The sequence below is a fragment of the Protopterus annectens genome, chromosome 1.part0, assembly GCF_019279795.1.
Source record: "Protopterus annectens isolate FY-2018-M chromosome 1.part0, PAN1.0, whole genome shotgun sequence".
Lineage (NCBI taxonomy): Eukaryota > Metazoa > Chordata > Ceratodontiformes > Protopteridae > Protopterus > Protopterus annectens.
Window position 1 is genome coordinate 1,575,673,015 of NC_056725.1, and position 16,424 is coordinate 1,575,689,438.

Genomic DNA, 16,424 nt, shown 5'->3' on the forward strand with positions numbered 1-16,424 from the left:
TTTTTTAATGATAAAACATCATCAGAATTGTTATAAACTACAAAACTCAGATTTAAATAGTGAAAGAAATCACATAGCAATGAAAATCACATGACCTTTCTCATACACTTAAGTTTATGTAAACAAGTTTAAAAATGCAAACATTTGTTCATTTAAAAAGAATAGTAAACATAGGTCAATAGCTAAAATTATGTTGAAATTTTGGCAGCTCCATACCTCTCAACCTGTTAGCAAAAGAAATATGGAAAAAGCCTAAAATAATGGGGACAAAGGCCAAAAAATAGGGACATATTTTAAATGTTGCTCTGATAAACATAGAAAGTTGCTAGAATAAGTTTTGTGTTAGCATGCGTTTTCTGAAGTATGTGAAGTCTAAAACTCAAATGCCTGTCATTATAAAGTGACTTCAATCCTAAGTGATTTGATAGAAAACCACAAAGTTTATGAGGAACAAACCAAACATATGAAGCAAAAAAACTGGACATTCTGCAAAAATATGGAAAGCTGAGAGCTATGAGCAGCATTCTTTTTAAAAACCATATTAATAAATTGAAACAAAATTGTTCAGTGCTGCATTCAATTTTAGCTGCCAAATGAATTCTTAGTATTTGATTTTATTTTTTCCAGTCACCCCCTCCCATGTTCTTGGCAGAACCTTTTCAGGTATAAACAATAAAAATCTCTTAAAGTTACTATAGCTCTGGGCAGGTACAGATAAGATATTTGTTGGATAACTAGCTTTAATACTATAAGTGTGTTGACATATTCTTTCTTTAACTTGCTGCTTAGTTTTCTCACAGGAAGCACAGCTTGCAATACAAATCAGTCCTCTAGTAGCACTATTATGCCTTTCCCAGCCAGTAGTTATAGGGAACCTTGAAATAATACTATTTTTTCTTTGACACTGCTCTTTCTAACAAAAAATATTAGTGCATTATCTAAGCTTCAGTAGCCAGGTTCTCTTTAATTAGAATGTCTCAATTTTTCTGAAAATATGTCTCAGATTGGGTCTATATCATATTGTCGAAATTCCAAAACATCGAACACCATAAGCTTGACCTTGAAATCTCGAAATATGATATAATTGAAAGCTCAGAACAGGAAATTTTTTCCCTTGGAAAAAATTCACTGTTCCGGGAAACACACACACAACACAATCACACCAAAAAAAAACAGCAATCCACACACATACACTTAAAATCTTACATCTAACCCTACACTAAACTGCACATACACTACTATCTATCCACTTACCTTAACTTAAACCCTAACCCTAAGGTCCGTCACTATCACACACTCACCTAACCTGCACCCTAACCCCAACTCACCTAATCCGTGCCCTAACCCTAACGTCTGCACAATCGCACACTTAGCTGAACCTAACCCATAACTTTCCAACACAATGCTGAAAATAGCGAAGCAACAGACATGGCCAACTAAATTCTTTCCCTAGGAAAAAAATTGGTGTTCTGCAGCTTCGCTATTTTCAGCGTTTGCTGTTTTGGGGTCGATATTAGAACATTCAATGTTTTAAAACTTTGGTGTTCTAATATAGACCCTCCCAGATCAGGGTATTTAGTAAAATATGGACAAATTATGCAATTCCCAGAATGGGATTAGGCTACCCATTGCCCTGGGGTATTTTGACTTGTCTTTCAAACTACTGAAGTTTTTTTTAATAGGTGGAATATCCTTTGCCCTACTTTCAGATATGTCTTCCAAGATGGTGTCACCCATTGCTGGCAGATACTCCCGATCTAAAAATCCCTTTCTGTAAGGGCATATCATCAGAAATGCCCTGCCCTTTCTTATCTAAGCCCTGACAAAATACATTATTTCTCTTTATTATGTAAATGTATTAATGCATCACCTAGAAAAATAACAGAAGTGATGACAGACATTTTAGATGAACTGAAGATCACTTTTTTGCTCAATTGAAGAACTCCAGTCTCCCTGATGAAGTAATACAGTTAGTGTAGGAAAGTATAGCTGAAGACAAGCACACACACACACACACACACACACACACACACACACACACACACACAATGCAGTCAATGATGTTTGGCTCAACATGCAGGACATTTTTTATTCTCTCATTTGAATGCTATTAAAATACAACATCATTCATTATTCTTCAGTTAGCACCTCCATCAAGGTTTCCACCACATTCTGGTATCTTTTAATACCAACTTTGGTGGTCTTCTACAGTCCAAGAAATGTCATTTTCACAATAGATTAGACAGACACTATAGTATTTGAAAGAATGGAAAGGACTGATCTTGATTTTCCAACTGCTTAAAATTGATATTGATGCTACAAAAAAGTAAAAGATGATGATGATGTTTCAAACTGTTTAAAATGTTTATCCCATCAAAAAAAAAACTTAACACAATACATTGCACAGAACTGAATATATGTGACAAAAAAATATAATGTTTGAAATGGTGTGGGTTATTGCATAAATAATTGCAACCAGGGTGTTCAACCAGGGCTTCACTTAGTGGTGGCATCACAAGTGGATGGGATCCACAACTAACAAACCACACACACCCAACCATATTTTGTTTTTGAATGATAAATCTATTCTGTTAAAAATTTTATTGTTTTTTTTGTTTTTTAATTTTTTTAATATTTTTGATGTTAAATTTTTCCTCGCTAAACACATCTACACACACACACACACACACACACACACACACACACACACACACACACACACACACACACGCACACACGCACACACGCACACACACACACACACACACACACACACACACACACACACACACACACACACACACAAAAATATTTGGAAACATGCAGACTCACATACATATACATAGAAAAACACACACACACATTGTAAAAACACAGATTCACAAGCACACATGTGCAAACACACACCATTAAACAGTTATTTTGTTATGGGAATACATCTTGAGATGTCTCCTTGTAAGCAAATGAATGAAAAAAAAACTCAAAGCACTGCATCTCTTTGCCCCCCATGTCAATAATTTTGCTGCTTCATGATGAGCATTTCTTTTTTAATTAAATCATTGAGGATTAAAGTCAGTCAACATTTTCATACATTAAGAGTTTCATAACTCTTAACATTTCATTTATTATTTATTATTTATTTTACATTTGACTGGGTTAGTCCGACTGAGCTAAGTAGCCCTTATTCAGTGGAGGCCCAGGGAGAAAAGCTCCACAGTTTTACAATCTCAGTGTTAACAGTGTCAGCAGTTTGCAATGTATACATACAATGGAATACATTTTATCAGAAAAATAATAGTGGAAAAAAACATAATAAGCATACATAAGACAAATTGTTCTCTACAAACATTTTCAATAAACAGTGAAAAGAGTTCATAGCGTATGTAGTTATTTCATGAGATATGTGACTTTAGAAATGGAGATAAGAGATGGAGAAGAAGAATGATACTTTGAAGAGGTTTATGAGCTAAAAAGGTTTGAAGTTTTGGTGATTACATATGAATTAATGGGATAGATCAGGGATGATGAGTGTAGAGGCAGGACCAGTGAGTTTGGAGGTGCTCTCTAGTGGCAGTTGTGAATTGATTCGGATGTTTGAGGGACCTGTTCTCTAGTGGTAATTTGTTCCATGATATGGTAGGATTGTAGCTGTAGAGGTTGCAGCCAGTTTTAGCCTTAGCTTTGTATATTTGTAGTAGGTTAAGGTCAGAACTATGTAGGGACCTAGTGGGGAAATATTAAGAGATGAGGGGAGATAGGTTAGGGCAGAAGGATTTCAGACATATTATAGAGTGAATTATTTGTAGTTGAGAGAGTATAAGCAGGTGAGGTAATTCCAGCCAATTTAGGTATCTTAATGAAAGACAATGAAGCGATTTATAAGTTTGGTGAGCAGCGAATCTGGCAACCTTGTTGTAGGTAGACTCTAGTTTAGTTAGTAGTGTGGAGTTAAAATTGGTAAGAATTTGGCAGCTATACAGAAGGCTAGATAGAAGGTATGCATGAGAGGGGATTATTTTTGCTTTGTTAGTTAGAAATGTTTTGTTTCGATAAAGAAGGCCATGTTTTTGGTGTGTTGTTTTGATGCAGTTGTTTACATGTAGATCAAACTTGAGTTGGTCATCTATTGTTACTCCTAGTAGCTTTGTACTAGGTTCAACATTAATGGGATGTTATTGAGGGACAGTACAGAAAATGTAGATTTAAGGTGGGTGAAGTTCCTTGGGAGAAAAAGTAAGAGTTTTGGTTTTTTTGGGTAAGACTTAGCTGGGTGCCACAGAGAAAGGATTCAACTGAGTTAAAAATGATTGAGTTGCAGTGATAAGTTCAGAGGGAATATCTGCAATGGTGATGATGGAGGAGTATCTGCATATTGTACAAGGGATGATTGTGGACAGGAGGTGTAGAGTACATTATTGACTATATTGAATAGTAGTGGACTAAGGATAGATCCTTGGGGACTCCCATTTTGACAGGAATAGGAGGGGAGAGAGCTGAGACCCATATCACTCATTGTAGATGGTTAGTGAGATATCTGGAAAACCAGGTAGTAGTAGAGGCAGAGAAGTTTAGGTTAGCCAGTTTGTTCAACAGAAGAGGGTGAGAGGCCATATCAAAGGCTTTTGAAAGGTCAAGGAATAGTCTCTGGCTAAAAAAATAGTATTAATGAAGGATATAGGGGAGTTGTAGTGCTATGTTTAGGGCAAAAGCCACACTGTGTAGGAGTGAGCAAGTTTTCCTGTAGAAGGCATTTCATGATTTGCTTATGCATTTTTCCAGTATTTTTGAAAGTGGTGAGAGGATCGCGGTGGGTCTGAAGTTTGTAATGTCAGTGGAGTTACCTCCTTTGTGAATTGGTATGGTGTAGAATTCTTTCCAGATAGATGGGACCTTAGATTCTGAGATGGAGTGTTTTATTAAGATGGTTACAGGGAGAGCAAGGGCTTCAGCAGCAATTTGCAGGAAATAGGGAGGCAGATTGTCAGCAGAAGCAGAGCAGGGTTTAAGTTTAGAGAGCAAGGGTTTTATATAGTTAGTCAGTACAGTTGTAAAAGAGAAAGTGGTAGAGGAAACGAGAGTAAGAGAGGATTTGGAAACGTTAGTTGAGTTGGTAGTAGAGGAGAAGAAATTTATCAGCTTAGATATGGATTTAATGAAATAGGAATTGAATGCGGTAGCTGTTTCTTCTGGTGAGTTGTTTGGGCAGAAGTTGGAAGAGGAAGGGTTACCAGGGTACAAGATTTGGTTCATAGAGTTCTAAAATTTCTTGGGATCTGTTTTTTGGGGGGAGGGTTAAAGCAATAGTTATTTTTGTCTTTGTGAATGTGTTTTTTTTTTTGCCTGATTTTTTAGTTCTTTTTATTTTTGCAAATGGGAAGTGAGCTTAGTTTTTACCCACCTTTTCCATGCCCTGTCTCTAGTTTTCATTAGGGTGCACGTGGCATTGGTAAGCCAAGGGGACATATTAGATTTGATGCGAACAGTGCAGGGTGGAGCAAGAGAGTTAAGAATGTTAAGGAAAGTAGAGCTGAAAGAGTGGACAGCTTTGTCAAGGGGGAGATAGGTTAGATGTGTCCAGTTTATCCTGGAGAGGAGGCCATTAAAAGTCTCAAGACAGAAGGTGGATAGTTTGTGACAGGTAATGTATCTGTGAGGTCTAGTGAAATGAGCACTGCATCTAAGAAATTTCACAGGGGAGTGATCACTTAGGGATTTGGGTAGCGTCTCAGGGTTATGGTATTTGTGGGGATCTGTGACTAAAATCCAATCGATGAGTGATCTGTTTGTATGGGTGGGGGTTGAGATAAGTTGTACAAAGCCATGTAAGTTGATGCATGAAGTAGTGTTAGGGGACTGAAGAGTTAGCCAGTTAATATTTACATCCCCAAGAAGAATAGTTTCATTATGGATGTTTTGAGAAAGGTAAGAGAGAATGTTTTCTAGAAAGGTAATGTTTTCTCCCAGGAGGAATGTAGATAGCTATGACTGTGATAGTGGTGCAATTGCTAAGTTTAAAGTTAGCTGTCAGGAGTTTAGCGGGTTAGAAGGAGAGCGAGGGTTGGTTTAGACTTGAAGGAGTAAGATTGTTTGAATATACAATGGACTGCTTGTTGTAGTCATCAGTGTTGTTGTCTCTTGCCTGTCTCTTTCTCACTCAGTCACACTCCTTACACTCTCACACAGGCATGCAAGCACACATGCACTCACAAATGCACACAAACACACTTTTCTCATTTATTTTGTTTAATTTTTCTTTAAATTTTACAATCACTAAATAGAAAAGCACTAACCAAGTTTCACAACAACTTAATATGCTGCCATGAAGTGGTGGACTTGCATATCAGTGGGAATTACCTGTACATTAATAGTCTCCTGCAGAACATTCATTCGCCTGTCAGGGACTACTGCTTTTTTACTATTGTGGTCGAGCTAAACTTACTTTATTACTGTTTGGAATTACTGCAGTTCTACTATTGTGGTCGAGCTGGACTTTTGAGTATCTTGGAATAAATTATATACATTTTGGACTATTTGCTGTGGAGCGGTCAATTTTGTACCAGGATTGGTTGTTTTTTGAGTTTTGCTGGTTATTCCAATCCTTTTGCTTGCGTGTTTTTCATTTGGTTCTATTTGCGAGCAAGGTACAAATATTCCACTCTTTGTTCCATTTTGGAAATACAACTTATTGTATTAGCCTTTACAGTTGATTCATTATGGACACTCCAAATGAATCTAATATTACAAATAATCATCAGGTCACCCCTGTGAGGGACTCCAATAAGGATGACAATGTTGGGCAGCTGGTGAAACTTATGACATTACAATGCCAGCAGTTGCAGAGTACTTTGGATAAACTACTGGTTCCATCAGGTTTAGCGACGATGCAGACAACATCGCGCATGATGAATACACATTCCTTAGATCCGAATGGAGAAGGTCATGAAGCAAGTGGCGAGTTTACACCTATGAACAGTATTCCTTGTGGACAGCCAGTTTGCAACAATGCTACACAACAGGAGGACAATAGGAGAAAGAGATTTGAATGCTGGGTACAGGAGGAACTTTTACTAACTAATCAGGGGCGACATGTGAAAACAGTGGATATACAGCAATGCTTTAAGGAGTTTGAACAAAAGATGAGCAAGGTACGTAATTTGCAGACAGTCAATGCATACTTTACTGAGTGCATAAAAGTACAAAGAATACCTAAGGGTTTAAGAATGGCCAAATTTCCAAACGGACTGTTAGTAGGACAAACAGAACTGGATGAGTTGTTAACAATGTTTGACAGACATGGTATAGAACTGCTGCATTTTATAATTAAAGTTAATAATAGTAAAATTAACTCCCTGTTGGGAGAAGTTAATAAATTAAATTATGATATTTTAAACGATGAAGGTTTTGTGAATTTTGAGACTAAGCACGACAATATTTTTAAGAAAATCGAACAACAGGTCAAAGATAATATAATAAGGAAACAACGAAAATTAAAAAGAGAGGAATTAGAATATAGGCAAAAAGAAGCTTATGTACTTCCACAAAGCTATTATGGGCAGAGTTCAGAAATAGATAGAATGGGGAATTATTCTAATTACAGTAACAATGTTAATTCAGTTAGTCATGAAATGGGAAATTTAAATGGGGGGGGGGGCAGAATAACAACTACAACCATGATGACTCAGATGAAGTTTTCGATCAAGAATTTCCCCAGTTAAGGAGATCTGAAAGGATTCAGAATAGGGATAGGAATCTTCAAAATAATAATAATTTTTAGGAGGGCAACAGACCCCCAGGGGGAGGCCCCAGAGGGGACAGAGAACATACTGGAACAAAAACAAGAATACCAGATATTAGATGGAATTTTAGATAGAAATTTAATTTCAGAGGATGAGTTTGGTATTATAAATACCATAAATGGTTTTAGAATATTCAACTATACTGGTTATTCAGTGACAGAAACACATTTTGTCCTTTTTGAAAAAGGATTCAAATTAGTTCCACTTAGGAAACCCGCTTTAGCACAAATACTAACAGAACTGAAATTATATACAAGGAAATTACATCTGCAACTATATTTTAAGCAAACGAGGAAAGAATATAATAGTAAAAACAGTAATTTAAAGAAAAAAAGTTTATTTAATCCCCCGTTAAACCCAGTGGTGGCTCATTTCGAAAATATATGTACAGGGGAAATTTGTAAAGAATATCAGGACTATAAAGAGGACTATTATAACCTCACAAGGGAAGAAAAAATCCTGTTAAACACACTTAGAGAGTCCAATACAGTGCGAGTGATGAATCCAGATAAGGGAGGGGGAATAGTGTTGGTAGATACAACTGATTATACAAATATGATTACAAATATGTTACAAGACACAAAGAAGTACTCTGTAGCTTCTAGGAATGAGGTTAATGTTGCCCATAAGAGACTACAGATGTATTTAGAAGATAGTCTTGTGCAAGAAGTTATTAATAAGGAAGTGTTTAACTTCTTGCAGAGTAAGTACCCTTTTATTCTGACTGTCTTTGGTACACCTAAGTTACACAAAGACATTTTACACCCCCCATATAGGTTGATTTTAGCAGCTCAAGGGAGTTCTACCTACCCATTAGGTGTTTTTATAGATAGACTACTAAAAGATACCTTACAAGAGATTGATTATGTGTTAAAAGATTTGTGGGATTTTTTAACTAGAATAAAACAAGAATTCTACACAGATTGCACAGACTTTTCCACTATAGATGTGGTTGATCTTTTTGGATCCATCCCCCAAGAATTGGGACTGGAGTTATTTCATGAAACATTACTAGTATATAATAAGTTAAGTAACACCATGATTAATTTTATTGTGCAAACCATGGAATGGGTTTTGAAAAACAATTTCTTTGTATTTGAAGAAGAATATTACAAACAACTAAAAGGGGTAGCGATGGGTTCCAGTTGCGCCCCCATCTTTGCTAATTTGGTAATGTGTATGTGGGAAAAAAAGTATATTTTTCAAACAGAATTTCCAAAATATTGGATATTATTTGTTCATTTTTTGGACAATGTGTTTTTACTTTGGAGAGAAGATGTGGGTAAAGCATTGGAATTTGAGAGATTTATTAATAATATTTGTGATTACTTTAAATTCACACATACTTACAATGCAAATATTATAGACTATTTAGATGTAAGGTTGAATAGAATACAGAAAATAATTGTTTTGAATCTAAGGTTTATAGGAAACCCACGTACTCTAATAGTTTTTTGAGATTTGAAAGTCAGCACCCACTATATATTAAAATAAATCTGGTACATGGCCAGATGATCAGGGGGGCTAGAATGTGTTCAACCCTGAAGGGGTTAACAAGTGAGTTGACACTGTTGACCCAAATGTTTGAAAATAGGGGATATCCTAAGGAATGGATGTTGAAATACAAAGAAGAGGTTTTAACCAGGTGGTGCAATAGACTTATTCCACTATTAGGACAAGAACTGGTTGTAAAGGTTCCTGAAGTTAATCAGACAGATAGGTTCACTCATTCTATGGTGATATAATTTAGTTCCTTTGGACAGCAAGTACAGAAAATACTTACTAAAAACTGGGTGATTTTGGAAGGCAATGAAGACTTCTCCAACTTGTTAGGTAAAAGCCCACTTTTCACTAATAGGGTGGGCAATAATATGAAATATTTATTAGAACATCCCACACAATTGAGAATAGCCAGACCCACTATTAAATGTGGTAGGTGCAACCAATGTTCACTAATTTTGGAAAATAGTGAATATAAACTAAGAAAGAACACTTACAATTAAATTGGCTGGGGGAAATTGTCAAACAAGAGGGGTGATATACATAACTTTATGTCAAAGTTGCCATAGTTATTATGTGGGGAAAACAGAAAGACCCCTTAGACAAATAATATATGAACATATATACGCCATGGACATGCAAAATAAGAATAATGCCCTTTTCCAACATTCACAATTATGCCCCGATTTTACCTGTTTCAAGTTTGGCATTTTAGAAATAATCAAAAGGAATATAAGAGGGGGAGACTGGAGGAATGAGATAGAAACTAGGGAACTGCATTGGCAGTTAACCTTGAATGCAATAGAAGCCCCAGATATAAATGATTACTTGTCCCTCTGACCTGTTTTAAAACAGACAGCTAGAAAATTATAAAGATATTTACAATTATGTAATTTTTTGTATTTATTAGTCTCTGTTCACATTTATACACAGCATTTGCTTATTTTTCTATTAATATTTATATTCCATAATAGTGGTTTTCTGTTTGTATATTTATGTAGAGAGATGCCATTATTTTTTATTAGGATCTGTGCTTTTAAATGTTAATAGGATACGAATTAGAATTGTATAAAAGAGCCATGCTGCAGCATATCAACAGTTTGATAAAGTCTGATAAGAATGCAGACAAAAGCGCTTACTTCATTACTGTTCTTACTTCATTACTGTTTGGAATTACTGCTGTTCTACTACTGTGGTCGAGCTGAACTTTTGTGTATCTTGGAATAAATTATATACATTTTGGACTATTTGCTGTGGAGTGGTCAGTTTTGTACCAGGATTGGTTGTTTTTTGAGTTTTAGTGGTTATTCCAATACTTTTGCTCAAGTGTTTTTCACTAAGTTTAAAGTTAGCTGTCAGGAGTTCAGCGGGTTAGAAGGAGAGCGAGGGTTGGTTTAGACTTGAAGGAGTAAGATTGTTTGAATATACAATGGACTGCTTGTTGTAGTCATCAGTGTTGTTGTCTCTTGCCTGTCTCTTTCTCGCTCAGTCACACTTCTTACACTCTCACACAGGTACGCAAGCACACATGCACTCACAAATGCATACAAACACGCTTTTCTCATTTTTTTTGTTTAGTTTTTCTTTAAATTTTACAGTCACTAAATAGAAAAGCACTAACCAAGTTTCACAACAACTTAATATGCTGCCATGAAGTGGTGAACTTGCATATCAATGGGAATTACCTGTACATTAATAGTATCCTGCAGAACATTCATTTGCCTGTCAGGTTGGCGATGGGTAGGTCACATAACCTCTAAAGCATCTTAATGATGATTTAACTTAGCTGCTTATTTCAACTTTTTATGTATAAGTGTGAGTACACAGACCCACATGAGTTTGCATTTCAGAATCTGAAGTAGAAATACATATTTATGACCACTGTGCCAGTTTCAATTTTCATAATCCTGTCCCTGTCCTAAAATAACAGAATAAGCCTTCTGTACTGGGTACCCATATGTATAACAACTCAACACATTCAAAAAGGTATCATTAGTTTGTCCTTATAGATCCCTTTGCTGTATGTATAGATCACGCATATACCACCTAACACCATTTTTATTGAGTATCACATGTGTTATCCACAAATAAGAAAACTAAATCCTTATCCAGGCTAGTTAGTGATGAATAGAATACATGGACTATATCATCTGTTCAGCATGTTACTGTAGAGATGCCAGGTATGTGTGGTTGTTGTTACAGAGGTATACACATCATGGCAGGAAGGACAAAGAGAGTAGCACATCGCTTGACCATAACCATGCATGTGTACAGTACTCATACTGTATATAACTATCTTTTGGGAACACACTGCTCATATACTAGCAAAGGCCATAAGCAAAGAAAATGAGCAGTGATGAAGTCTGACAAATGTGGTTGACTTATCAAGGACTATAGAACAGAGATGATTTATTGTTATCTGCTGTACCAAGATGTTGTCTTTGGGCTAATGAAAACAGTCTCTAGCATCAGCTTTTCTTTATATGTTGAGGATTAGTTATAAGAAAGCACATATGTAGTGTAACAGAAAATAGTTCTGTCACAAATGCCATTCAAGTGTATTGTAAATGCAACTCCACCAAGTTCTGTCTATAGCAGTGGACATCTTCTTAGACATGTCAAAAGCATTCAACACTGTATCCCATCAGAAACTCCTTAGTACTCTTGCCTCACTAAACCTATCAAAGACTTCCCTCTCCTGGTTCCTAAGCTATCTTTCTGACAGACAACAAGCAGCACAATGGAAATCCGAACTCTCATCACTTTTGCCTGTCTCGGTTGGAGTTCCCCCAGGGTCCATACTAGGACCCCTTCTTTTCACCACCTTCTCTAATGATCTAGCCTCATCCACAGCACAAACGAAAGTAGTTCATTATGAGAATAATGCAACTTTAATCTGCTCAGCAGACACCTTACCACCTCCAAATAGTAGCCCAACAAGCTTTTAATGATATAGAAACATATCTAAGTAAATCACAACTAATCCTCAAACCCAAAAAGACACAGTTAATGCTATTTACCAGTAGCAAACAATCACTGACCACAAGTCCTTTCACTATCTCTCAGCAAACAACACAATCATCCAACCAGGTGAACATACAAAACTCCTCGGAGTGACAATTGACAACAAACTCAGATTTGACCAACACATAGCCACCACAATTAAGAAAGTTCACATCAAACTTGGCTCACTGTACAGAAGCAAGCCATTCCTCAGTGACAATACCAGACTAGCCATATTCAGAACCTTCCTCCTCTCTACTCCCTTATATGCTTTCCCCCTTTTTACCAACTTAACAAAATCTTAACCAAACTTAACCAAAGTGGAAACTTGCTACAACAAAATAGCCCGTTTCGCAGCCAACCTTCCCCACCAAACCCATAATTGTATTGCTCTATATAAATTAAATTAAATTGGTTTGAGCTACCTAACCTTCTTTGCCTCTACCAACTTAAATTCACACACAATATCATCTTCCATCCTGACAGTTGCACATCCCTCGAGGAATTTGTTCTTCCCTACTCATGCCCACAAAGACTAAGATCTGCAGACAGAAATTTTTTAACAGTAAACAAAGCTAACAACATTCATGATGAAGCCCTATTCTCAAATGGAATAGCCAAATTATGGAACTCTCTACCCCCACACCCTCCAAAACACACCTGACTCTACCATTTTCAAACAGTTACTATTTGAAAATCTATCCAAGAATTGGCATTGCTCCTGCACCAAACCTGACTGACAAGATATCTATAACTCTCTCAATACACTCTCCACTCCTTATCTCATTTTCTCCCTCTCATCAGTATTTATTACTACTCAAAAATAAATATATATAAAGGAAATCTCATTTGGTCATAACTATTATTTAATCTGTGCACAATACTAACTATATTTTTTCTCACAGTGATCTTCGCTGAAATGCTTGTGTTTTTCTTTTTGAACCTGTATCTACTAGAAAACTGTACTGAATACTACTTTGTATAGACTAACTAGAAGATATGTATTCCACATCTTACTGTATATATACTATTGTACTATCTAATTATTGTATATTGCTTGTATTTCTGTGGAGCGTTTCTCTCCGGGCCTCCGCTAAAATAGGCTTCCTGGTAAACAAATGTAAATAAATAAATAAAAAATTAAATAAATAAAATATATAATTTTCAAAATTGATATCACAGCGGTCTCTTTTCTGTCAGCATGGTTTTCAGTATTCTTTCACACTCAACATTGGCTAGCAACATTCAACACTTATAGCTACCAGTCTTTTCTCTTGAACAGACTTTACCATACAGACAGGGGTAACCCCCTCAGTTTATTCTTTGACGGACAACAGCTCCTATCCTTTTCCCAGGTTTCAGTGACACATTTCATTCTATCCATTCTGACCTCATGTTTCACATGTAGCTTACTGGAGATTCCTCCTCAGAATGCTATCTAGACCCAGGATCATGAATATTACTTCCTCATGAGTAAGGGGGAGCATGATATAGACAATATGAAACAGCTGTTTTTGTTAGCAGTCATACAGAACTGTGGTTCTATATTTTGCCTGTCTACCTCCGAGCTGTTAGTTTTGCACTTCCCTTTCATGAGACAACCTCTAGTAAAGGTAACTTCACCAATACACAAACAGCAGACACAACACCACAACACGCAATGTGCTTTCTAGTATAAGCAATCATTATGTAACATTGGCTGTGGGTGGAATTATATCATGGACAATTTTGTATATTAGACAGTATCAGTTTTATTTTGGTTTACAGAGTTATTACATTTTTTGTAACTTGCTTATTGAAGACATGCAGTCTTATATTTTTTTATTACAAACTGGAACAATATAACTAATATACATGCTTTGGGTAGCATACATGAGCAGTATTGCTGAAGTATATGCTCAGCAGATTGAACAATGCTGGCGTTTGACCTCTTATATACAAAAGGATGGAGGCAATGAGACAGTGAGTGAGTCAGTACATTTATTATAGACAATACAACAGATCAATAATAATGGGATCCATGTCAGCATACTAAGCAACACATGTACAGACACAATCTCAGAGATGCCAACATGCCTAAAATCAAAATGGTAATAAAACACATTTTCAAAATGCAATCACTCTAAAAACAGAACTAATACTGATGCCATATTGTGGTGTGCAAAGCTCTTATGCCCTCCATGCTGGGAGCTGCAATGTCTATCAGTCTAAATAGTTTAATTAACTCCGAGGTCAGTGCATCCATCATTGGATTCATTTACTTTCTACAACTGCAGCAGTGAGTACACCAAACATCCTAACACAGCACATTCAGAAGCACCAGATGGTTACATTTTTAGGCATATATCAATGCTTTCCAACTATATCTCTTCATCTAGCTGAGAAAAACACTGCCTTTGAAGCAGTGTCCAACCTCAATTTATAATACGCTAACAATGATTACCACTACTACACATATAGTCACTGCATTTGAGTAACTTGCAGTTCCAAACACAGTAACATGCACAATTAAGATAAAAAACATACAATGATTAAAAAAAACAATATTGCCTTATGTAAGGATATCACATATTAACAAGAATCCTGTCACTGACATACTATGGGAAACATGACAGAGTAAGGTAGGCAATGGACTTACTACAGGTTATGACATTGATGTACTACAGAAAATGTAGTCAAGCAGATGCAGACTTGCTTAAGGATGTTCACTTGAGCAGTATGCTGACTTACTGCAAGAGGTGCACCTAAGCAGTGTACTGGCTTACTATAAGATATGCATCCAATCAGTATATTGATTTACTTATAGGAAATATATCTAAGCAGTGCAGTGTATTATGACAGGCTGTGGATCTCAGTGTACTGATTTATCTAAGATTTCTATTTATGCAGTATACTGAATTATTGTGAGAACTACAATCACACTGTATACTGACTTACTACAGAATATGCGCCCAATAAATCTACTGACTTATTACAGGATGTGCATCCAAGCAATGAAATGACTTACAATAGGATATGCATCCAAGCAATGGAATGACTTACAATAGGATATGCATCCAAGCAATGGAATGACTTTTAATAGGATATGCATCCAAGCAATGGAATGACTTTTAATAGGATATGCATCCAAGCAATGGAATGACTTTTAATAGGATATGCATCCAAGCAATGGACTGACTTGCTGCAGGATATGCATCCAAGCAATGGAATGACCAAGCAATGGAATGACTTACAATAGGATATGCATCCAAGCAATGGAATGACTTTTAATAGGATATGCATCCAAGCAATGGAATGACTTACAATAGGATATGCATCCAAAAAATGAATGACTTTACATAGGGATATGCATCCAAGCAATGGAATGACTTGCTAGGATATATATCCGCAAGCAATGATATACTTTACACACAATATGCATACTGACTTACTACAGGATATGCATCCGAGCAATGGACTGAATCACTATAGGCTATATCCTGAGCAGTGTACTGACTTACCATGGGTTATGCATCCAAGCAATGTACTGAGTTACTACAGAATATGTATCCAAGCAATGTACTGACTTACTATGAGACATGCAGCCTAGCAGGGTGCTGGCTTACTAAAGGCTATAAAGCCAAGCAGTTTATTAAGCCTTGTACTGTAGTTGCTTACCATGGGATGTGGAAGCAGGCAATAAAATTACTTGGTACTGGCAAATGACAGAACAGAGTTGTCAATATACCTACAAAGGCAACACATTAGTGTAATTTGTTAAATAAGCTTATTAAGACAGTGAATTTAAGCAGCACTGCTGACATATTATAGAAAACAGAATGAATAAGAAAAATACCCAGGTTTCTGTTAGCAGATTGAAGGAACAATGTTGCTGGTATTTTATCGAAAGCATACTGAGAGCAATAGTCAATAAACTTATCATAGGCAATGCAAGGATAGGCAATGCAAGGAAAAATTGAAACTGAATACTCGGAGCAGCAAATTGATCCTAGCTGACAATACAGCTGCAATGGATAATACAATGCAGCAAGGAACACAGTAGCTGTATTATTAGCAGTGTGACTGAACCATGCCAAAGACATGCAAGGGGCAGCAGAATTACTTTAGGAAACAGAGAGAGGTTAA